General features: G+C 47.0%; 1 long non-coding RNA gene across 1 annotated transcript in view; it reads right to left on the bottom strand.

Annotated features, from left to right (window-relative positions):
- Nucleotides 1–903: 903 nt before the first annotated feature.
- LOC129542811 (uncharacterized) overlaps nucleotides 904–24,529 on the bottom strand; it is a 57,198-nt gene continuing 33,572 nt past the window's right edge. The window contains exon 3 of the long non-coding RNA XR_016035278.1: nucleotides 904–1,179. This is a non-coding gene — a long non-coding RNA (uncharacterized LOC129542811). The remainder of the gene's footprint in view (nucleotides 1,180–24,529) is intronic.

Consider the following 24,529-nt stretch of genomic DNA (forward strand, 5'->3'; position numbering starts at 1 on the left):
ACGCCTGCGTGCGTGTGTGCTGCATAGCGGGAGGACGGCCTTGGCAGGCCTGTGTGGGAAGCTTTCGGAACACCTGCCTCTAGGATTGCGGGGGTGGGCGGCAGACCCTCTGCCAGGGCCCCCCGCTTTCTCGGGGCCCTGAGTGATCCTCGGACGTGCCCTGGGCCACCGCCACCGCCTTCAGCGGCAATCAGAATAATGGGCCGCATCTGCCCTCACTGACGAGCGGGTGGGTACAGGAGACAGGATTTCCAACCATCTGTGTTTCCAGCATCTCTGAGCCGCCAGGGGAAGGAAAGGGCACTCCAGCCAGCTCCGCCCCCTGCCAAGGGCACTGGGAAGTGTTGTCTCTTCGCTGGGATATACCATTCCCACCTCTGGCCCTCCTGGTTCTCAGGCAACCTTCCAGATTCAGCTAGTGCCTCCTCCTCCAGGAAGCCTCTCTAGCCCCATCTCTCCCACCTTTGGCCCCTGGCGGATAGAATCCCTTTCGACCAGATCGCTCATGCCCAGCCCAGTGCCTGGCACAGAGAAGGCTGGTTAAAGGAAGCTACACAAGATGAGAAGGAAGTTGAGGTCTTCTCAGAGGTGGGGATCAAGAATGGGAGGATCTTAAAGCTGGAAGAGATTTTAGAGGGACCGAGGGAAGTCATCCTTTTCTTGGCTTCCCCAGTGGTTCAGATCGTAAAGAATCTCATGTAATGCAGGAGATACAGGTTTGATCCCTAGGCCAAGAAAACCCCTGGAGAAGGGAATGGCAATCCACTCCAGTATTCTTACCTGGAGAATTCCATGGACAGAGGGGCCTGGCAGGCTACAGTTCATGGGGTCACAAAGAGTCAGACACAACTAAGCAACTAACACTACTTTTTATTGAGAATCTGTTCAAAAGCCATCTTCTTAAACGCATAGGCTCAAACACATGAACAAAACATTCAAGGGTTATTTTCACAAAGTTAAACGAAGTTACCACACGATGCAGCAATTTCATTCCTAGGTATGCATCCCCAAGAGAAATGAAGACAAATGCAAACACAAAAACTTGTGCATGGGACTTCCCTGGAGGTCCAGTGGTTGGGAATTTGCCTTCCAATTCAAGGAGTGCAGGTCTGATCTCTGGTAAGGGAGCTGGGATTCCACACGCCTCGTGTCCAAAAGGCCAAGAGAACAGAAGTGGTACTGTAACAAATTCAACAAAGACTTTAGAAATGGCCCTCATCAAAAAAAAACCAAAAACCCATGCATGAATGTCTATAGCTGAATTATTCACAGTAGCCAAAGGTGGAAACAATCCAAATGGCCACCAAGTGATGAATGGATTAACAGAAGGTATATCCATACAATAGAATATTATTCAGTCATAAAAGAAATAAAGTCCTGATATGTACTACATCGTGGGGGGAGCTTGAAAACATGATGCTTCGGGGAAGAAGCCGACCACAAAAAGTCATATACCGTATGATTCTATTTCTAAGAAACAACCAGAGTCAGTAAATCCATAGAGACAGAAGCAGACTGATGTTTGCCAGAGGCTGGGGGGAGGGGAGAGGGGGGGCATGGCTGCTTGAAAATATTTGCTATGAAAGTATCTGGAACTAGATCAAGGTTATGGTTGCACAACATTGTGAATGGACTCAATGTCACCACATTGTCTGCTTGAAAATGGTCAATTTTAGGGACTTTCTCGGTGGTCCAGCAATTAAGAATCTGCCTTCCAATGCAGGGAACACAGGTTTGATCTCTGTCCTGGGAGGATCCCACATGCCACAGGGTAACTTAAGTCCATGGACCACAACTACTGGGCCTGAGCGCTGAAGTCTGTGTCCCATAACTAGAGAGTCTGCGAGCTGCGATGAAAGGTCCCCTGGCGCAACTAAGACCCAACACAGCCAAATACATAAATCATTTTTTTAGATGGCTCATTTTATGTTATGTGAATCTTACCTGGATTAAAAAACTAATTCCAGGGACTTCATTCCTAGGTACCCCAACTCTTGCTGGACCCCCAGATGAAGAACCCAAAGTAACACCATTCTTTCTCTTTCGTAGATAAGTCCAGAGAGGAAACAGAATTTGCTTCTACTTTTAGATCTGGAGTCAGTGGCCCGTGACTCCCCATCCAGTGCTCTTTTTACATCTTTCCAGGATGCTTCTTAGCCCTTGTGTGTGTGTATTAGTCACTCAGTCATGTCCGACTCTTTGCAACCCCATGGACAGGCTTCCCTGTGCACAGGATTCACCAGGCAAGAATCCTGAAATGGGTTGCTATTCCCTTCTCCAGATCTTCCCGACCTAGGGATCAAACCTGGGTCTCCTGCATTGCAGGCAGATTCTTTTACCATCTGAGCCACAAGAGAAGTCCCACTTCTTGGCCATACATGGTCTCAGACAGCTGTGTCCCGCCCCCCACCCCCTGTATATGTTTCCTTTCTCTGAACCTCAGTTTCTCCAATACAATTGGAGATTTGGGAAGACATGACACCTGTGATCATATGATTTATGGTAGGTATCTGAATGAGCAGTAATTCATTTTTATGCATTCATTGTTATTTTAACATGTTCTGGAAAAAAAAAAATACAAGGAGCAAATCAAGCCATAAGTGATAGAGATGAAAGGATGTGTGTATAAATGTTTTCCTTTTTTTCAAGTTTTCACTAATGCTTTGTTTTCCTTAAAAAAAAAAAAAAAGCTCACATTTGCCACACAAAAGCCAGAGGGCTTGAATTCATCTGTATCCTTTCTTGGTGAGGGGAAACTCACGCTTGTTAGACTTAAAAATAGATGTTTATTTTTTATTTTTTCAAGTGAGTCAGTTTAGAGGAAAATATTCAGAAAATAATCCTACAGGTGGTGTAATCATGGAACAAAAGGGGAGGAAAGAACGTGACTAATTGGAGTTCAAGACCGGCTGAATGGCAGCTGTGACATTTTGCGACCCCATGACAAGTTCTGGGCTTCCCCGGCTCCTGGCCTGACTATTTAGGGTTCCAGCCTGAAACACATCAGTCAGGATTGGCAAGGAGACAGGTGGGACCTTCAGAGGGCCTCTCTCTGGGACAAACGTGTGAAGCTTTGTCTCCAAACGGCCCCAGACTCCATACATTGGTTGACCAGCAGCCTTGGGACCCATCCCTGACTGCCCCCCTCACCTCTGGTGACCACCCTGCTCACCTCCCAGGATATCTGCACCCTGAAACCACCCTCCAATGCCAAGCAGTGAGCCAGCTGCCCTGCTAGGAGGGGGCTTTTAAGAGAAGGGCATAGATGAATCCTTTCTGGGGGAAGTGTCTATGCTTAAAGCCTGACCCCAAAAATTCTTTCCTTGAAGCCCAGAGTCATACCTCTCTGCTGGTGGAATTTGAGGCCATGTGACAGGTGGTGGGGGGAGACATTTTTGAGTGGTGGGGGCCTTGCCAACCTCTCCCAAGCACACCCCCGAGGCAGCTGCCAGCTTGTCCCACATTTGGACAAGCACGTGGTCCCTTTCCTGGACAGATTCACCTCGGGGGTGGACAAGTCCAGCCTAGCTGAGTTGGCTGACCGCTCCCCGAGTCCTCCAAAAGTTACCTTGTCACACACCCTCTCTCATCACAAGTTCAACCGAGTACTTGATAGTAGCTGGAAGAACACAGACCTGGAGCCAGACAGATCCGGGGTGAAGTTTGAGCTCACTCGTGGGCCGTGGGGTTGTGTGGCTCTCGGTGCACCCCTTCACCTCTCTGAGCCTCGGGACTCCTCACCTCCAACCTAGAGTGAATCATTCCAACCTGGCAAGGCGAGGCTTAGCACACAGTAGGTGCTCGATAAGCAGTAAGTGTTAGTTTAAGGAAAATGTGAATCCTTTTTTAGACAAAACTCATCGAACTCTATGGCTTGGGAACTAAAAACAGACCTAGACCAACAAAACATAATCTGTGTGTGTATGTGTGTGTATGTTTGGGGTGCTGAGAGATGGGGGGGGGGGGAAATGGATGGACTGGAAAAGAAAAAAGAACATCTCTCCAAATACTTGTTTTATACTTTGGGTTACTGAACCAGGCGATAGTATTACTTACTCCAAAAATTAAATTCAAAGCTATACATCACGTGGCCTAATGCCCAGGTCACCTCTCCCCAGAGCATGTCCCCACCCCCACCCCTGATCACAAACAAGGGCATCTCTTTGTCCCTCCTCTGAATTCCGTTTGCAAAAGAGCCCAAGTGAGAAGCGAAAAGGAGGGCAGCTCTCAAACAGGCTGTTAGATTTAGCCAAGCAACTGGTCTCCCCATCGCTAATTAAGTTAATCCGGTGGGTTTGTCTTTTCTTTTTCTTGCCTGATTTCCTCCCGTGGAATCAGCAGGGACATTAGAGAGGAATGTGCCTGGTAACCCACCAAGCAGGCCTTACTCTTCAGCTGACAAAATGTATTAACGCCACAGAAGAGGAAAAACGTTCCCCACCCCACCCCCAATACATGCACACACAACGCAACTCATAAAAGACCGATTTTGTTTTCAGCTGACCCTCCAGTGCATGCGCCAGGGTAAATAGATCTACTTTCTGTGGCTTTAATCCCCCTTTTCCCCACCGTCTCCACCTCCCCCACCCCATGTTTGAACCGCTCAGATCTGTCATAACATTGTGTCTGTTTATCCAAAATATTTCCACTCAAAACGCTTGTTTCTTCCACCCAACTGACATGTTGACATAGCTCCTGACAGCTGAGTGACTCTGATTGAAATAAAATGGAAAGCAAACACATTTGCATACAGTTTATAGACAGCCCGGGTCTGAGGAAGTTAGGGAGATTGAAATCGGAATTTCTTATCTTGCATCCTGCCCCCCCTCCCTCAGGGTCCTTCCCTTGTCTTTTTCCTAGCTCTCTGCCCCTGGAACGTGTAGGAGTTAAGCATGGCCCCATCATTGGGGTGGGCAAAACTTCCTTTATGGTTTCTGCCCAATCTTCTCCTTTCTTCTGCTGGGGCATTCAAAACTCTCGGTGATTTTCTTCTGAAACGTCGTCTCCCATGTTTTCTGAGATCTGAGAGCCTGAGGGTATCTAAACAAATGAGCTCTGTGCATTTTGAATGGAAACCATCCCTTTTTTGAAATCATTTCCATAAAATCAGGGAGTTGCACTAATATTCATCTTCCATGTGTACTTTCTCAGATAGTCATGAATACTGCTCTTGGGAAATCCCTGGCAGTCCAGTGGTTAAGACTCCACACTTTCATTGCTGAGGGCACAGGTTCAATCCCTGGTCTGGGAACTAAGATCCCGCAAGTGGCGTGGTGCAACCAAAAAAAACCCCCAAACTGCTCTTAATCATTGAGATAGCTTGGGACACCAAAAGTGAAGTCACTCAGTCATGTCCGACTCTTTGCGACCCCATGGACTATAGCCTACCAGGTTCCTCTGTCCATGGGATTTTCCAGGCAAGAGTACTGGAGTGGGTTGCCATTTCCTTCTTCAGGAGATCTTCCCGACCCAGGAATTGAACCCAGGTCTCCCGCATGGTAGGCAGATACGTTACTGTCTGAGCCACCAGGGAAGTCCACTGAGCTTCAATACTTTCTTTTTGGCTGCTCCATGCAGCATGTTGGGATCTTAGTTCCCTGACAGGGTATTGAACCTGTGCTCCCTGTAGGGGGAGCACAAAGGCTTAACCACTGAACCACCAGGGAAGTCCAGAGCTTCACTTCTTATCTCCCCTACGTCCTTAGGAAATGCAACTCCATCTAACTCCCCGCTCCTTTCTGTTCTCATAAAGGAATTACAAAGGAGCACTCAGAAAATCCAGGGACAGCTGCTGCCTCCGTCACATGCCCATGGTGGGCACATTAACTGAATAGATCACTTTTTCTCATTCAATCTCACACAGCCTCAGAATCCTACTCAATACAGCCCTCTGGGTGCCCACCACAAGTTGATCCGAATTGGCCTGCAAGACGCCACCTGCTTCCAACCTCTCATCTAACGCAGTTCTCAAAGCAGGGTCCCAAGAAGAACAGTAACCCAGTAACCCAAGTTGAATAGGGAACTTGTTAGACAGACAAATTCTCAGGTCCCACCCCAGACCTACTGAGTCAGAAACCTGGGGGCTATGGCCAGTGGAGCCAGTGTGCACTGGATCACAAGAGCCACAGTGGGGATATTTATACCACAGGAATTGGCTACTGATCTGGACTTCTTCCTGACCCCATACCCATCCCAGAGAGCAAGCTATTAAACACTGGCCAGTCCACCACTGGCTGGGGCCCAGAGGTTGTATTTAAAGATGTTCCCCAACTTTTTCTGAAGCACGAAAATGTTTAAGAACCACAGTTCTAAGTAAAAATCAGAGACCTTCAACTGGAATTACCTGGGGAGCTTTTTATTCTTTTATTAATATTTATTTTTATTTATTTGGCCAGGTCTTAGTTGCGGCTGGCAGGATCTCTGATCTTCCTTGCGGCATGCGGGATCTTCGGTTGCACCCTGAGAACTCTTAGTTACGGCATGTGGGATCTTAGTTCCCAGAACAGGAATTGAACCCAGGCACCCTGCATTGGCAGTGTGGGGTCTTAGCCCCTGGACCACCAGGGAAATCCCTTTTAGAGCTTTTTAAATATACTCATATTAGGGCATCATTTCAGACCAATGACATCAGAATCTTTGGGGCAGGACCTGAGCGTTGGTATACTTTTAAAGTCCTTTGTGGATTTCTAAATCCACAGTGAAGTCCGAGGTCCACCAGTCCACCCTGTGCTTCTCAAACTTTAGTATTTGCCCCCAACTCTTGGGAATCTTGTTGAAAAGCAGATTCTGATTCCCCAGGTGGCTATTGCTACTGGGCTAAGGACCACACTTTGAGTAGTCAGGCTTAAACACCCTTGGCCTTGCCCTTTCTCCAAATGGAGTCATCCTCTCCAGTGCTCATCTACCGATCCATCCTGACCCTGCATTCTCCTCGGAAGAGCCCGTCCCTGACTCACCTGCCTACCACATGGGGGCATCGAAATGGATATTTGCATAGCCTGTAAAGAAAGTGGGTATCAAAGCACAGCATTTGCCTAGAGAAACCAAAAGGCTGCAAAAAGCCTGAAAGAGAGGCGCAGGCAAATCTTTTTGCATACAGTTGATAGGCCTTCACCAGGGCCCAAACTGACCTCCAGGTGAGCAAAGCCACAGTTATAACTCACCCTGGAGGCTGGCGGAGGTTGGCAAGGGTCAGGGGGCACCTCACAAAGGCAGAGCCTAATCAGCTAACCTCTCTTCCTGCTTCCCGTCCGAGGCTCTCTGATCATAGGAGGGGTTGGGGTGCAGGAATTTTTTTTCCCAGGCTCTTGCCTCTTCTCATGGGACCAGCAGAATGGGCAGTCAAGAACTGGTTTGACCATCACACCACCAGCCAGAAACCTCTCTCTTCGGAAAGGTGGGTGAAGGCAGCCTCAGACCCTGTCAGCAACACCAGATGAGAAGGCAGAGAAGGGACGTCTGCAGAAGCATTCTAAAATGATTTGGGGGCTTCCTTGCTGGTCCAGCGGTTAAGAATCCACCTTCCGATGCAGGAGACATGGGTCTGATCCCTGGTGGGGAACTAAATTCCATATACTGTGGGGCAGCTAAGCCTAAGCGCCACAACTAGAGAAGCCCCTGAGTGCTGCAGCAAAGACCCAACAGAGACAAAAATTATAAATAAGACAATTTCATCACAGTATCAGGAAGGCAGCCTGTGGGCACACCTCCTGACTTTCTCCCGTGCTGTTCCCTGCACTCAAGATGCCACCCCAATTCTTCTCCTGCACCATAATCACCATCCTCCTCATCACCGTCCTCCCCATCACCCTCTTCCTCATCACCATCCTCATCATCACCATACCAAATGTATTCCAAGCTCCTGAAATGGGCCACAGGCTGGGGTAAGGATTTTTCACTGATGAGCTTACAACAATGCCGCTTGGAATTACTGTTGGCCCTCATGTATATGTGTATTCTTTTTCTATTATTATTAATTTCTACAAGAAATCACCTCTGAATATTCACTGGAAAGACTGATGCTGAGGCCAGGGCTCCAATATTTTGGCCACCTGATGCAAAGAACCGGCTCTTTGGAAAAGACCCTGATGCTGGGAAAGACTGAGGGCAGGAGGAGAAGGGGCGACAGAGGATGAGATGGTTGGAGGGCATCACTGACTTGATGGACCTGAGTCTGAGCAAACTCCGGGAGAAAGTGAAAGACAGGGAAGACTAGCAGGCTGCTGTCCATGGGGTCGCAAAGAGTCAGATATGACTTAGCAACTGAACAACAGCACAGCTGCTTTACAGTGCTGTGTTAGTTTCACCATTCATCAAAGTTAATCAGCTAAGTGTATGCATATAAACACCCTCTTTGGGGGGTTTCCTTCCTATTTAGGTCACACGGAGTGCTGAGTATAGTTCCCTGTGTACACAGTGCATGCCTGCTCAATTGCTCAGTCACGTCCAACTCTTTGTGACCCCAAGGACTGTAGCCTTCCAGGTTCTTCTGTCCATGGAATTTTCCCAGGGAAGAATACTGGAGTGAGTTGCCATTTCCTTCTCCAAGGGATCTTCCCAACCCACGGATCAAACTTATGCAATTCCTGCACTGGCAGGTGGATTCTTTATCACTGCACCCCCCGGGAAGACCACGCCATACGGTAGTTCTCATCAGTTACCTATTTTATACACAGAATCAATAATGTATATTGTTGACCCTCTTCAACAGGTCAGGAAGCAGAGATGTGGAAAGGAAAAGTGGCTAATCCAAAGCTACATCATAAGAAGCAGAGGCAGGATTTGAACCCAGGTCAATCGGATTCAAAAGCCAATGTTCTTATTCCAGTCCTGGAGGGTTTGTTGCATGCATCTCTGTTTTGAGTTCTCCCATGGTTGCTACTGCTGCTGCTAAGTCGCTTCAGTCGTGTCCAGCTCTGTGCGACCCCATGGACAGCAGCCCACCAGGCTCTCCCATCCCTGGGATTCTCCAGGCAAGAACACTGGAGTGGGTGGCCATTTCCTTCTCCAATGCATGAAAGGGAAAAGTGAGAGTGAAGTCGCCCAGTCGTGTCCGACCTTTAGCGACCCCGTGGACTGCAGCCCACCAGGCTCCTCTGACCGTGGGGTTTTCCAGGCAAGAGTACTGGAGTGGGGTGCCACTGCCTTCTCCCATGGTTACCAACTCGTGAACACATGGCCCTCCCGTCTGTTCCCATGGTATGGCACATCTATCACAGCACTGCTGCACTATCCTACCTCCCACCTCAGGGCCTTTTCACCTGCTGTTCTTTCCACCTAGAATGGAATGCTCTTCCCCAGTGAATCTCAGGGATTCACCTCATTCAAATCTGTATTCATTTCCCATGGCTGCTGTCACAAATTACTACAAACTTAGTAGCTTAAAGGGTTTCCGTGGTGACTCAGATGGGAAAGAATGTACCTGCCAATGCAGGAGACTTGGGTTCAATCCCTTGGTCAGGAAGATCCCCTGGAGAAGGGACTGGCAACCTACTCCAGTATTCTTGCCTGGGAAATCCCATGGACAGAGGAGCCTGGCAGGAAACAGTCCATGGAGTCTCAAAGAGTCGGAAACAACTTAGCAACTAAACAGCAGCAGCAGTGGCTTAAAACCACACAAACATATTACCTTCCTGTTCTAGAGCTCAGAGGTCTACAATGAGTTGCCCAGGCTGCGTTTCTTCTAGAGGCTACTAGAAAGGATTTGTTTCCTGGCCTTTTCTGGCCTATAGAGACCACCCACACTCCTTGGCTCATGACTCTGCATCACTTGGACTTGCTTCCGTTGTCACATCTCCTCTGATTCTCATCCTCCTGTTCTTTTCTTATGAGGATCTTAAGTTTACACTGGGCCCTCTCTCTTGGATAATCTAAGATGATCCTCCATCCTACTTTATCTTAATCACTTTTGCAAAGTCCCTTTTACCCCATAAGATGACACAGTCAAAGGTTCTAGGGCTTAGGGTGTGGACATATTTAAAGATGCATCGTTCTACCAACGAGAAGTTTCCTACTTGTGATGCAAACTAGCATCTTCCTTCTCTCACCCATATCCTCCTCTCCTCGTATCCCCTCAGAGCACGTGCCACCATCAGATAACATCCTGTAGCTCTTTGTTGGCTGTCAGTCTCCCTCCCAGAAAAAGAATTCAGAAGGCTGGGACCAGGGATTTCCTTGGTGGTCCAGTGGCTAAGGCTCTGCTGCCAGTGCAGGGAGTCTGGGTTCAGCCTCTGGTTCGGGAACTAGATCCCACGTGCTGCAACTACCCGGTGCAGCCAGATAAATAAATGTGTGTGTGTGTGTGTGTGTGTGTGTAGTAGTGTGAGTCACTCAGTCGTGCCTGACTCTGCAACCCCATGGACTGTAACCCACCAGGCTCCTCTGTCCATAGGATTCTTCAGGCAGGAATACTGGAGTGGGTTGCCATTCCCTTCTCCAGGGGATCTTCCTGACCCAGGGATTGAACCCCAGCTTCCTGCATTGAGATTCTTTACCATCTGAGCTACAGAGAAGCTCCTATATATATATATGAAGGCAGGGACCTTATTTGTTCACTCCTCAGTACTCAGAACTATGCAGGCATATAGTAGGTGATCAATAAAGGCTTGCCAACTAATAATAGCTGATGTCACCAAGGACAGTCCAGCCCATTTCCCTCACTGGACGGGGGAAACTGAGGCCAGGAGACCAGGGCAGAGGTCCTGACTGATGGCCCCGTCCTGATGGGGATCAATGCTCAGATGTTAAACGGAAAAACCTGCCCCTTCAGCCCCAGCCTCCTGCCTCCTCCCGCCCCCTCCTGCCCCTGGGGCAATAGAAGCAACCCGGGCCTCTGTGTGCACTTCAAATGCACACACTAAAATCCACACAGCTGAGGCGTGTCCCAACACCCTGGGGGCTCCTAGAGGAGAAACTATAAACAGGCAGAGGAAAATGGGGTGTTGGTGACATCACTCTCTCCCCATCGAGCCCGTCCGACCAGACTGCGCTGTCCAAGTCCCAGTCCTTTCCCAGCCTCGTCAAACAGCCCAGTGATTTAGCAAGAGAGCAGTTCTCATCAAGTTCATCTGCATACCTCCTAAATATCCATGTCCAAGCACGTGAGGGGAAATGAAACCCTTCCAAGAATACTGAAATGATTTTTTTCTGCCCTCCAATTCCTATCTACCTAATTCCACCATTCCCCAACCCAGAGTTGCTGCTTGAAAATGCTGTGGGAGAAAGTGAAGGTAAGAAGGAATGAAATCTGACTGTCTTGTGTCTCTGCCCAAAGCCCTCCGGTAGGTTGTTCGTGGCTTTGTCTCTTGCTAGCTGTGTGTTCTCAGAAAAGTTGCTTAACCTCTCTGTGCTGCACTGTGTGCCAAGCAGTTTCAGTGTGTGCAGTGGTGCATGCGTGCTAAGTCATTTCAGTAGCGTCTGACTCTTTGCAACCTCAGAGACGGTAACCCAACAGGCACCTCTGTCCACGGGATTCTCCAGGCAAGAATCCTGGAGTGGGTTGCCATCCCTTACTCCAGGGGATCAACCTGACCCAGGGATCAAACCCATATCTCCTGCAGCTCCTGCTCTGCAGGTGGATTCTTTACCCCTGAACCACAGGGGAAGCCCAGATAACCTAGCAATTCCACTCTCAGGTAAATACCCAAGACTAGTGAAAGTAAATGTCCACACATTTACATGACTGTTCATACAGCATTATTCACAATAGCCAAAATGTGGGACCAACCCAAATGTCCATCAGTGGGTGAATGGATAAACAACGTGCAGTATATATCCAAACAACAGGATAGCATTCATCCATAAAAAGGAACGAAACACTGATCCATGCTCCAACACGGATGAAGCTGAAAACATGATGATGAGTGAAAGAAGCCAAGCACAAAATGTCGCGTATTGTACAATTCCATTTATATGAACTATTCAAAACAGGCAAATCAGGGACTTCACCGGCAGTCCAGTGGTTAGGACTCTGCACTTCCACTGCAGGGGGCAGCGCGAGTTAGATCCCTGGTCAGGGATCTAAGATCCCACTAGCTACACAATGAAAAAAATAAACAAAGTTGTAAATGTACTAAATGTCACTAAATTCTACAGTTACAAATCATTCAAATGGTAAATTTATGCTATGTTCATTTCACCACAATTTCTGGAAGTGAAAAAAAGAACCTATATTACCACGGTCCTCTGAAGGTCTGAAACCAAATGCATTCATGCCAGCCCCATGCCAACAGATTGCCCAGTGGGCAGAGAGGAGAAAAAGAGGCAAACAAGGTTCCCTCCTCCAGTTGGCCGAATAGATCCATGTCTCCCAGAGCACTCTGGGTTCAGCCAAGCCCCAAACACGTTTTGCCTGCAGCACTTCATTCCGTCTGTAATGAAATTACGTGTGTGCACTTACAGGGAAAGGGAGCGGGTATGGTTTTAATTTATTTACGCTCAGTGTCTCAGAACGCAGTAGGGAAGTTGCTGTTTGATGTTGGAGGCATTCTGCAAGGCCTCTGCATAAGCCTCGGTTCTCTTCGGTAACAAGAAACCAAGGTTAGCTCAGACTAAATTGTCTTGAAAGTCTGAGTGGAGAAGGGATTCCAAACATCGAGCTTGCCAAGGAAACACATTCCCTCATCCAAAGTAGGCATGAAATAAGGATCTGGTTCCTGGGACCCAGGGGTTTCCCACAGAATTCAGAAACTCAGACGTTCCCCAAAATCTCAAGAGCATTGTGGTTCAGAGTCATTTAGGAAGAAAAAATAGAGAGAGAGAAAAAAAAAAAAACCTTTATCAAGAATCTACTGTGATGGCAGGGATTTGACAGATGTTCTTTCTATCAAGCTCCATTTTCGTGATGAGAAAACTAGGCCCTGAGAAGTAATTCGAATGGATTAAGATGTCAAGGGTAGCCTGAACTTGGATAGGACTGCTCCAGTGTCTGGTTATTACAGTTTAACCACCTGTTACAGTTACCATGGCTGTGTAACAAATCACCCCAACCTGTGATGTCAAACAACCACCATTTGACTATGTTTACAGACTCTATGGGGCTTCCCTTAAGGCTCAGCTGGTAGAGAATCTGCCTGCAATGCAGAGACCTGGTTAGATCCCTAAGTTGGGAAGATCCCCTGGAGAAGGAAAAGGCTACCCACTCCAGTATTCTGGCCTGGAGAATTCCATGGACTGTATAGTCCATGGAGTCGCAAAGAGTCGGACACAACTGAGCGAATTTCACTTTCACTTCACTTTCTTTCACAGACTCTATGAGTCAGAAATATAGAAAAGGTAAAGAGGGTGTTATGAGTTGAATCGTGACCCCTCCCCTCCCCCCCCAAAAAATAAGATATGTTGAGTCCTTAACCCCCAGTATCTCAGAATGTGGCCTGATTTGGAAATACTGTCTTTACAGAGGTGATCAGGTTAACGTAAGCTCCTTAAAAGTGAAAATGTTAGTCATTCAGTCATGTCCAATGACTTGCAACCCCACAGACTGTAGCCTACCAGGCTCTTCTATCCATAGAATTCTCCAGGCAAGAATACTGAAGTGGGTAGCCTTCCCTTCTACAGGGGATCTTCCTGACCCAGGGATCAGACCTGGGTCTCCTGCATTTCAGGCAGATTCTTTACTATCTGAGCCACCAGGGAAACCCAAGGTCCTTAGGGACACCTAATCTAATATGCCTGGTGTAATTATAGAAAAAGGAAATTTGGTACACTTTTGGTGGGATTGTAAATTGGGATAGCTGCTATGGAAAACAGTATGGAGGGTCCTCAAAAGTTAAAAATAGAACTACCATATGACCCAGAAATTTCACTTCTGTGTATCTACACAAAGACAACAAAAACACTAAGTTGAGAAGATATATGCACACCCATTTGCATAGCAACATTGTTTACAATAGCCAAGATATGGAAGCAACTTAGGTGTCCACGGATGGATGAATGGATAAAGAAAATGTGGTGGATATACCTATATAAATATGGATGAAGAAATATTACTCAGCAAAAAAAAGAAAAATTAAATCTTACCATTTGCAACAACATGGATAAGTCTAGAGGGTATTACAGCAAGTGAAACACATCAGACCGAGAAAGAAAAATACTGTATGATGTCACTGACACATAGAACTTAAAAAGCAAAACAAGTAACAAGCAAAACAAAAACAGAAGGACTTCCCTGAGGGTCCAGTAGTTAAGAATCTGCCTTCCAATGCAGGGGACACAGGCTCTAGCTCACAGGCCAGGGAGTGAATAAGATCCCTCATGCTGCAGAGCAACTAAGTCCAAGCACTGCAGATTCTGAGCCCGCGTGCCACAACTAGAGAGCCCTCTGGCCCCACTGAAGATCCTGCACGCCACAACTAAGACCCAAGGTGGCCCAAATAATAATAACAATAAATTTAAATAAAAAAGACTCAGATGCATAGAACAAACGGGGTGGAGGGGGGGGTTGCCAGAGGGGAGGGGCTGGAGTAGGATGGATGCAACAGAGAAAAGGATGAAGAGGTACAACCCCCAGCTTTAAAACGAGTCATGGGATGTAATATACAGCATAAGGAATATAGTCACTGATATTGCAGTAACTTTGTATGGGAGCAGATCACTAGACTCATCACGGTGATAAATCCATAATGTATGCAAAAGTCAAATCACTTTGCAGGCCACCTGAAACTAACATTATAGTATCCATCAAATTATATCTCAGCTTTTAAGGAAAGGAAATTTTGAAACAGACATGCACAGAGGAAAGACCATGTAAGGAGACGCAGCAAGAAGGCCACGCAAAGACAGACTCTAGGAATGACGCTGCCACAGTCATAGGATGCCGAAGATGCCAACAAAGGACCCGCAGCTGAAGAGGTGATAAAGGATTCTTCCCCTCCAGTTCTCAGAGGGAGCATGCCCCTGCCAACACCTCGATCTGGGATTTCTGGCTTCCAGAACTGTGAGACGAGGATGGTCTGCTGTGCTAAGCCCCCCAGTTTGTGGTGCCTTGTGTCCATAGCCCTAGGAATGTAACACGCTAACTAGAGACGTCCTTAGTGGTCCAGGTTAAGACTCTACCTATCCCAGGCAGGAGGTACAGGTTCGATCCCTGGCTGGGGAATTTCCATATGCCTTCAGGCCAAAAAGAAAAAAATAAAGTTAAAAAAATATATATGTATATAGGATTTCCCTGGTGGTCCAGTGGTAAAGAATCCACCTGCCAAAGAAGGGGACTCGGGTTCCATTCCTGGTCCGGGAAGATCCCACATGCCTTGGGGCCTCTAAGCCAGTGCACCATAAGTACTGAGCTAGAGCTCTAGAGCCCAAGCTCCACCGCAGTGAGAACCCGTGCCCTGCTACTAGCCCCGGCTTAACCACAGCTAGGGAAAAGCCAGCACGAAGCAATGAAGACCCAGCACAGCCACATACAGATAAATAATAACACAAAATAACACCCCGACTAGGGCAGTGTGTGTGTGCTCAGTTGTGTTCAACTCTCCGCGACCCCGTGGACTGTAGCCTGCCAAGCTACTCTGTCCATGGGATTTTCCAAGCAAGAATACTGGAGTGGGTTTCCATTTTCTTCACCGAGGTATATCTTCCTGACCCAGGGATCGAACCTGAGTCTCCTGCGGCTCCTGCACGGGCAGGGAGATTCAGCAGAGGTCAACACAAAGTTGAGTGTTGGGGTACCAGTTCATCACTGGTACCTGGCATCCAGCCCCCGTCTCCTCTGAGCTGCTTTGCATATGGGATTTCTGCACCTGTTTGCTTTTGAAAAGAGCTTTCCCTGCTTATAAGAGCACTTTCATTTTACGAGAGGGGGGATGGAAGCCGAGGTCCAGAGAGAAGTGGGACCTGCCGGAGGTCACCTGGTGACTCAGCAGCCGTCCTAAGACAGGAAGGCAAGTGGTTGGGCAGCCGATCCTTTTTTTTTTTCTCCCCTGTCACCACTCATTTGTGGTGAAGGCCCAGGAGGCTGGGGTACAAGCTGCATTCACAGTGTCATTTCGTGTGGCTCCACTTCAAAAGTTTCTTGCCCCCAGTTGGGCCCTCTTTTCCTTGCTGACTCTGAGACTACAAAGATGGTGCCCTTATTGCATCAAGCACCGAGGCTCCAAGGCCAACCGGGCACGAGGGCTGGGCCGCTCCCCCCTCCCCAGCCCTGACCTTACCGGACGCCCTCTGCAGAGGTGAGCGACGGGTGGGAGCTGGCAAAGCAGGCCCAGGGCACAGGGTTAGGCCCTGATAACCCGAGATCAAAGCAGCCTGTCAGCAGTGTCAGCTGAGAGGCCGCCAAGACAAGCGACGCGGGCAGCTTTATCTCCCCGCTGGCCCGAGAGCCAGGGCCGGGAGAGGACCACAGTTCCCGGAAACTATTTCTGGAAGGCCAGGAGGGAGCCGATGGGGCCCTCGCTCGTGGCACGCTGGCTCCGGGTCTGTCTCCTGCAATCTTACGCACCCCGCCTGGTTTCCGCTGTCCCACGTTTGAGTTCCTTCCTGCTCTTTCATCCACGATTTTCCGTCTTCATAGATCGGTGTGTGCACACACAATAAAGATGGTTTTTCTCTGCCGGGCAGTTCCCTCTCTCCACTCTTCTCTTTCACACAGAGAAGATGGTCATTGCCCTCAGCTCCCTGCCAACACACACACACAAATCTGCCTCTCTCACTGCAGGCCATTTCCACGCTCGCATTCACAGACAACCAGCTTTCTTCCACCTTCTTTTATATTAATACCAAGTGCATTCTTGTGAGCGCACATATACATGCACACGCACACACACACACACACTCACACCTGCCCGGGTTACAAACTCCAAACCTGCTTCAACCGGAATCATCCATAGACAGCTGCCAATGAAAACAATTAAAAAAAAAAAAAACTTGCCTTCCTCTCCATGATTATGAACTCTGGGACCATTTCCACCAGCTGATGCCTAGGCTTTTTTTTTCCCTTCAAGGTGTTGACCCTTTCGTTTGCAGCTGGAAGAAACCCAGCCACTGTTCTTGCTCCAGCTGTGGCCTCTGTCAGCTGGGTAGCCCACAGCTGGCCGGTTTCAAATGTATCCATGGGAGCCCAACGATCTTGACACTTTTAGAAAGGAAGATGGGGGGAAGGAAGCCACGTTCCCAATATTATCTGAGAGATTCCAGAAACGTCTGCACCCCGAAACTTTGAATTTCCCTCTCTGCCCTTAAACTAGCACCTGATCTCTTGACCAGGTGTCTAGCCTAGCCTCAGGAAGAGAGAGAGACGGGGATGTGGTGGATGTACTGACTACTTTCTGCCACCAGCACCTGTAGATTTCAGCAGACTAGCTGGGCTGGGAATTCCCTGGAGCTCCCCACGCTTCCACTGCAGGGGACACCGGTTCAATCCGTAGTCAAGGAACTAAGACCCTGCAAGCCTTAAGTTTCAACCACGAATAAGTAAATAAATATTTTAAAAGATTTTTTTTAAAAAAAAGCAAAAACATATAACTCAGATGGAAGAGAAGCACAGGGCAAGGCATGTGGGAAGGGGCACAGCCTTAACCTGAGGGTGCCATTCTCCTCAGATATCCATGGGTTCACCATCCTGGAAGGTCTTGGAACCTCCTCATTTTGGGGTTTTGATGGAGGTTTAATTACACAACCATGACTTTTTTCCACATTCTTTCTGTTTGTGTTTTGATGTGAACCGTTTTAAAAGTCTTTATTGAATATGTTACAATATTGCTTCCATTTTATGTTTTGGTTTTTTGGCCACCAGGCATGTGTGATCTTACCTCCCCAGCTAAGAGTTGAACCCACATCCCCTGCATTGGAAGACAAAACCTTAACCACTGGACTGCCAGGGAAGTCCCCACAGGCGTGACTGATTAAATGATCAACCACTGGAGACTGGTATTGCTCTCCAGCCCCTCCCTACTCCTCCAGAGGTTGAGGGGTGGGACTGCAAGTTCCAACCCTCTAATCCCCTGACTGGATCTCTGGGCAATCAGCCCCCATCCTTAGGTGGTTCCAAGTCACTTCATTCACATAACAAAAGACATTTATCGGCTCTCAGCACTTTGGAAATTCCAAGGGTTTTAGGAGCTCTGGGCCAGAAACAGGAACTTGGAGACCAGATAGGTGTTTCTTATCATGAATCACAACATCACAATCACCACTGCCCCACCTTGCCTCACCAAGCCCTCATCTCACTGGCGGTATGTAGCTCTCCTTTCCAAGATCTTAGAAGGCCAGGAATGTAATGACTTCTGTGGCTCAAAAGTCTACCTGTGGGTTCTAGCCCTGGGCAGAGCTGGATCTAAACACTCCAGCCTTTGCCTCCTCAACTCTCACCCTCAGGTCTCGTTCAGTTGACTTTCTTCCAGGCAGGCTCTCAACTCTCCTTAGCCAAGAAGACCCTCAGAAGTTCCAAGCTAACATCTTACTAAAATAGCAACCGCAGCCAAGAAGATGCTCCCATTTTTCCCCTATCCTCATTAAGAGTCCCAGGAACGCATCTCATTGTCCTTCCTGGTCCAGGTCGGTCATACGGACATCCACAAGCCATGGACTCTGGCCAAGAGTCAGAATGCTCAGATTGGTCCGGCCTTGGTCATGCACCCATTCCCAGACCTTGGGTCAGCCTCACCTGAATTATCTGGACACAGAGCAGAGGAGGCACAATTTCCAAAGGGGAAAAAAAAAAAAATCAAGGTGATTTACAGAAAAGGAAAAGCAGGCAAAACTGTCAATGGCCATTCTGTATGTCCTGTTGGTTCACAGTGGCTGTATACAGCTCATTGCACAGATCTGGGTCACACATACCTGGATCTGAAGGCTGCCTCCATCACTTTCCAGAACTTGGGTAAATGGTAATCTCTCTAAGCATCAATCTTCTCATTTGTAAAGTGGACAGAAAACAAGTTTCAGCTCACAGATTTATAAAATTTATAAAGGCCACAAAGATGATAATAATAATAGTAAATGTTGTTACTTTGAAAAAAAAAAAAACAATGCCCATAATTATCCTAGTTCCCGGCTTCTAGACAGGAGTCTTTTGTCTTTCTCTGTCCTCTTTCTTCCTGTTATTTGATGCTTTGCTTTTTCCTTCCTTGCAAAGATTAAATACACGCACACATGCAAACAGGAGTCCAACCCAAATAACCCACTCATATCAACTAGAGGAGAAAGAGAAAATATGTGGAATTCATTTATATTGAACCACAGGCAACCAGAGACTTGTGTAGTGGAAAATATACATAAGGCTTAAAGGAGGAAAAGGGATATTAAAATAGTAATTTTCCCAATCATATCGAGACAGTTCTTTCAGCCCTAATAACAGGATGCATAACACATCTGTCGAAAACAGTGCTACATCTCCAAGCAGAAACCAAATGAATTGAGTTTCTGCTCAGGGACAAGGTAGGCTGAGACTGTCATCAGCTTTGTTCCTTTTTTTCTTTTTGCCTTTTTTCTCTCCAAGGCATTTTGGTATTGCTTCTATCTTTGTGAGATTGGCTCCTGTTTTCTCCCCCATTCTTCTTCCTTCCACATGAGTTGAATAGGACCTGAGTCTGCATGTACCAGGAAGTCCACTGAACAGCTTCCAGTGGTTTCACACAGGTCACAGGAGGCAGTATCAAATCTAATGATCAAGTCCTGAGGGTCCCATCTGGTGGCTGACTTCCCCCAAAGACCCCATATCTACTCCTTTTTCTAGTGGCTGACGTGGAAGGCCACGATGGGACAGATAGAGAAAGGCTGTGATCTGGTCTCCCAAGTGGTCTGAACTTGAACTAACATTAGCCAGTGGTGGACAAAGGGCTGAAGACGTCTACGGCCAATGGGTGAGAAGGCCATGATTGCAGGGATAAATCTGGGCACTACTTTGGGTCCTAAGAACCTAATTTAGTTGTGAGTTGGTCCCTAGAATTTCCTCTGACATCAGTGGAGCTCTACTAATGGAAGATCAGGAGCATCGGGGCTGACTATCTCTTTTTTGTTGTTGTTTTGTTTTTATTTACTTATTTATTTTTATTTTGACTGTGCCATGCAGCCTGTGAGATCTTAGTTCCCTGACTAGGGGTTGAACCCATGGCCCCAGCAGTGGAAGGCAGAATATTAGCCACTGAACCACCAGGGAAGTTCCTTTGGCTGGATTTCTTGGTGGCACTCCACCATGCTAGAACCCAGGTCATCTCACCCATGTACCTTAAGGTGTGGCTCTCCTTCCTACCTTCCAGGGCAACACCAGGGCACCAGACCCAGAGAGATAAGGGAAGGCAAATTCCGGAGATGTAATTAACACACGGAAGTCTCACATCCTTGAATGGATGGGGCATTCAAGAGGGAAAATCTGAAACTGAGTCAGAGGGACTAGGATCAATTAAATGCAAGGAAGAGATAGCTGAGGAACTCTTGAAAATATTTTCCAAGCCAGTGGCAAGAGAATGAGCTTGGAGAGGGAGACATGGCCAGATCTGAAAGGACTTGAGCATCACCCCAGGCACACAGGGGATCCATGACAGGGCTGAGCGCAGGACAGTAGTGATCAGAATCACATTTCAGATCAGTTGGGCTGCAGAAAAAGTGGATGTACAGCGGGAAGAGTGGAAACAGCTGACAGAAGGCTCCTGTGGAAACGTAGAGAAGACAGGAAGGTAGCCAGATCCAAGACTTTAGGTAGAGAGTGGAGACAAATCAACAGCTCCAAGAACAAATCAAGAAATAGGATTAGAGGGACCTACTTCCTGGTCCAGTGGTTAAGAATCTGTGCTTCCACCACAGGGGGCCTGGGTTCGATCCCTGGTCAGGGAACTAAGATCTCATATGCTGTGCCCTGCAGCAGAAAAAAAAAAAGGCAAGAAATAGGGTTAGAAAGGAAGACATTTTTAGGCACAAGAGGCAATGGGTGAACACCTAAAAGCTTTCACCCTAAGGAGAGTTAGTCTGAACCAGTCACCCTAGTCTATCACAAGTTAGAAATCTTGTTTTTTTTCTTTCAAATTGTGCTTGTGGACCTCTGAGTCATCTGCCTCCATCCCTGTGCAGAATGCATGATCTAGCAGGCTCTGAAATTGGCTGCCCCGATGTGGTGTTGGTGGTGGTTTAGTCAGTCAGTCATGTCTAACTCTTGCGACCCCATGGACTGTAGCCCACCAGGTTCCACAGTCCATGAGATTTCCAAGGCAAGAATACTGGAATGGGTTGCCATTTCCTTCTCCAGTCCGGGTGTGGTTCTATTATTTAAAGTCTTCATTAGAAGCTGGTAGAGACTGGATGCATTAATAGTCCTCTTTGACGATCTAGTTAGTAGCTGAGAAGAGTTAAAGGGATGAGGTTTTGAAGGCTCCAGCACATTTAGCAAGCCAACATCTTGATCCAAATTCAAGAAATTGTGATTTCAATGCAGCTCTTAGCAACACAGTTGGAAAAGCAAAGCTGTGTTGGAGAGACATTGTTTTATATAGAGAAGAGAAAAAATACTTTCAGGCACTCAACACTTGGAGCTAGGTACTTCTTTGGTGGTCCAGTGATTGAGAATCCACCTTCCAATGCAACGGACCCCTGCTCAGAGAACTAAGATCCCACACACCGCAGGGTAACTAAATTGATATTGAAGAACCACTGGATGGTCCCCAGCCCTCTAGCAAAAGGCACACATACCCACCAGCCTGTCCTCAAATACCAGCTAATCAGCAATAAAAGTTGCTATGATTGTTCATCCCAGTGGATCTTATCCAAACAGATTGTCCTAAAGCTGACCAGGGCAGAACTAAAGGAGTAACCAGGGTGGGTAAACTCACCATCTTAGAGTCAGTTAAGCTCTCACTACTCAATCCAGATCACAAACGGAAACATTCTACATGGACATTGACCATCCTTCATGAGTAAGATAAGAGACTATTCCAGTTCAAATAGAGCAAGTCCCAGGCAAAGTCAGAAGAGTTGGCCATCCTACTGCTGAGCAATGATGTTCTTTTCTAAGGTGATTTGAGAAAATATATGGACCAATATATGGTCCATTCTATCGGGAAGGAAAGAGAATCCATTTGCTCAGTTGCATGTATTTCAGTCATCTTTTCCAATGGAAAGGAAATTGCTCCAGCCACAGTGGTGCGTGCAGGCTCTGAAATCAGATTGCAATGGGCTTAAATCCTTGCTTTCCTCTATGAAATGGGAACATTCCTAAGTCATTCTTCTGATGCAAGAAAATGTATGGAAAGTGCTGAACACAGTGTCTGGCTTGTAGTAAACATTCAAAGCTTTGAGCTGTTTTTTTATTATTAGAACTTTCCATCTAACCCCACCCCAACCCCAATCCCCTTGATGGAAAGCTACTTAGAGCTTTTAATCTCTCTCTTGGCATTTCCCATTTGACCTAGGCTTTGAGGAGCTTCTGTAATTCATCCCCTTTCCTGGGGCCTTAACTGCTAGAGTCCAGTTACCAGGTTCCTCTTTGCAAATTTGTAACCTAGAAGATTTAGGAAACCTTTGACTAAAGTGACTAACATGATTGAATATGAAAGGGAAGCATAACAATCGTGTCTTTCCTTGGGAAGGAATGAGTTATCTCTAGGAGGAAGGGAGTTTTTTCTAAGCCCCCAAGATGTTTGTTAACAGAGATAAAGTGTCTAAAAAGCTTAACACAGTGGTCAAAACAATGCCATCATCAAATTACTATCTTTAACCTGAACAATTGGTGGTGTCCTCCAAGCTGGACTAGTTTCTGCCTTTTCGCCCAAGAGTCTGTTCATTTTATTTGACTTTATTTTATTCTAATTTTAGGGGGCACAGTTTGCAGGATCTCAGTTTTCCAGCCAGGGACTGAACCTGGGCCAAGGCAGTGAAAGAATCAAATCCTAACCGCTGGGCTACTAGGGAATTTCCTAAAGGAGTCTTTTTAAAATATAAGGCAGCTACCCTGGTGTCTATTAACAGGAGAAAGGATCAATTGCAGTATATCCACACACAAAAAAATACCACCCCACTATATGAGGATGACAGAGGACAAGGTAGTTGGATGGCATCACTGAGTCAATGGACAAGAGTTTGAGCAAATTCTGGTTAATGGTGAAGGACAGGGAAACCTGGCATGCTGCAGTCCATGGGGTCACAAACAGACCGACACAACTCAACAACAACATCAACCCCACATTTTGTGTGTGCGTTTGTGTGTGTATGTGTGTTAGTCACTCAGTCATGTCTGACTCTCTGACCCCGTGAACTATAACCTAACAGGCTCCCCGTCCATGGAATTCTCCGGGGAAGAATACTAGAATGGGTTGCCGTTTCCTTCTCCAGGGGATCTTCCCAACCCAAGGATCAAACCCAGGTCTCCTGCATTGCAGGTGGATGCTTTACCATCTGAGCTACTACTGAGATGCATATATATATATATATATATGTGGGCAGTTATAGCCTGGATGAATTGCTAATATTGGGTTGGGCGAAAAGTTCAAGTTTTTCCTAACATCCTATGGAAAACCCGAACAATCTTTTTGGCCTACATAATATATTACACTGAGTGAAAGAAGCATGATTCCATTTATATAAAGTTCTAGAATAGTTCTAGAATAGGTCGGACACGACTGAGCGACTTCACTTTCACTTTTCACTTTCACACATTGGAGAAGGAAATGGCAACCCACTCCAGTGTTCTTGCCTGGAGAATCCCAGGGACGGGGGAGCCTGGTTGGCTGTCATCTATGGGGTCACACAGAGTCGGACACGACTGAAGTGACTTAGCAGCAGAATAGGCAAAACTCACCTGGTGAGAAAAATCAGGACAGTGGTTGCCTGGGGGCAGGGCAGGAGGGAGGGGCAGGGTGATAATACTCTCTAGCTTGATAGGGGCTGGGCCTGCACAAGTATGCCAAAAATTGTCAAAATTCAAAGAACGATGCACTTTAGATGTGTGCATTTCACTGTATGTAAATTTTCTCTTTAAAAACAAATATTGACCTCTGCTCAGTGATAGGCAAGCCGAAGTGTTTGGGGATGAGGTCACAGGAGGTCTGCAACTTTGGAAATGCAACAAAACAAAAAGATGAATCAATAGATGGAGAAAGGGATGAAGACAGGGGTAGGTGTGCGATGAAGCAAACAGATGGAACTGTGAAGTGGAGAATCCACTCTCTGGGTATGTGGCTGCTCCCTGTATAATTTTTCATCTTCTCTATATGCTTGTAATTTTTCATAAAATAAAAAGGGAGGGAATTCCCTGGGAGCTCATTGATTAGGACTGAAGGGGGCCTGGGTTCAATCCCTGGTCAGGGAACTAAGATCCTACAAGCTGTGCAATGGCATGGCTCCTAAACAATTAAAAATAGAAAAATTAAAAATAAATGTGAAAATAATTTAAAGCAGGGTGAGTGGGGAAAGGGAGATATGTCAATCCTTTTCAAGACAGCTTCTGTTTTCTTCATCCGCAAAGCCAAAGCACTTGCCCTGGGAGGGTCTACAGGATCTGGCTCCTCCCAACTCCCAACTCTCTGGTCTCATCTCTTGCCACCATCTCAACAATTTTTAATGATGACTGAAGCCTCTCGGACCACTTTCCTTCCAGTAACGGCAGCCT

Source organism: Moschus berezovskii, chromosome 19, assembly GCF_049115385.1.
Source record: "Moschus berezovskii isolate FMDL1 chromosome 19, NW_MosBer_1.0, whole genome shotgun sequence".
NCBI lineage: Eukaryota > Metazoa > Chordata > Mammalia > Artiodactyla > Moschidae > Moschus > Moschus berezovskii.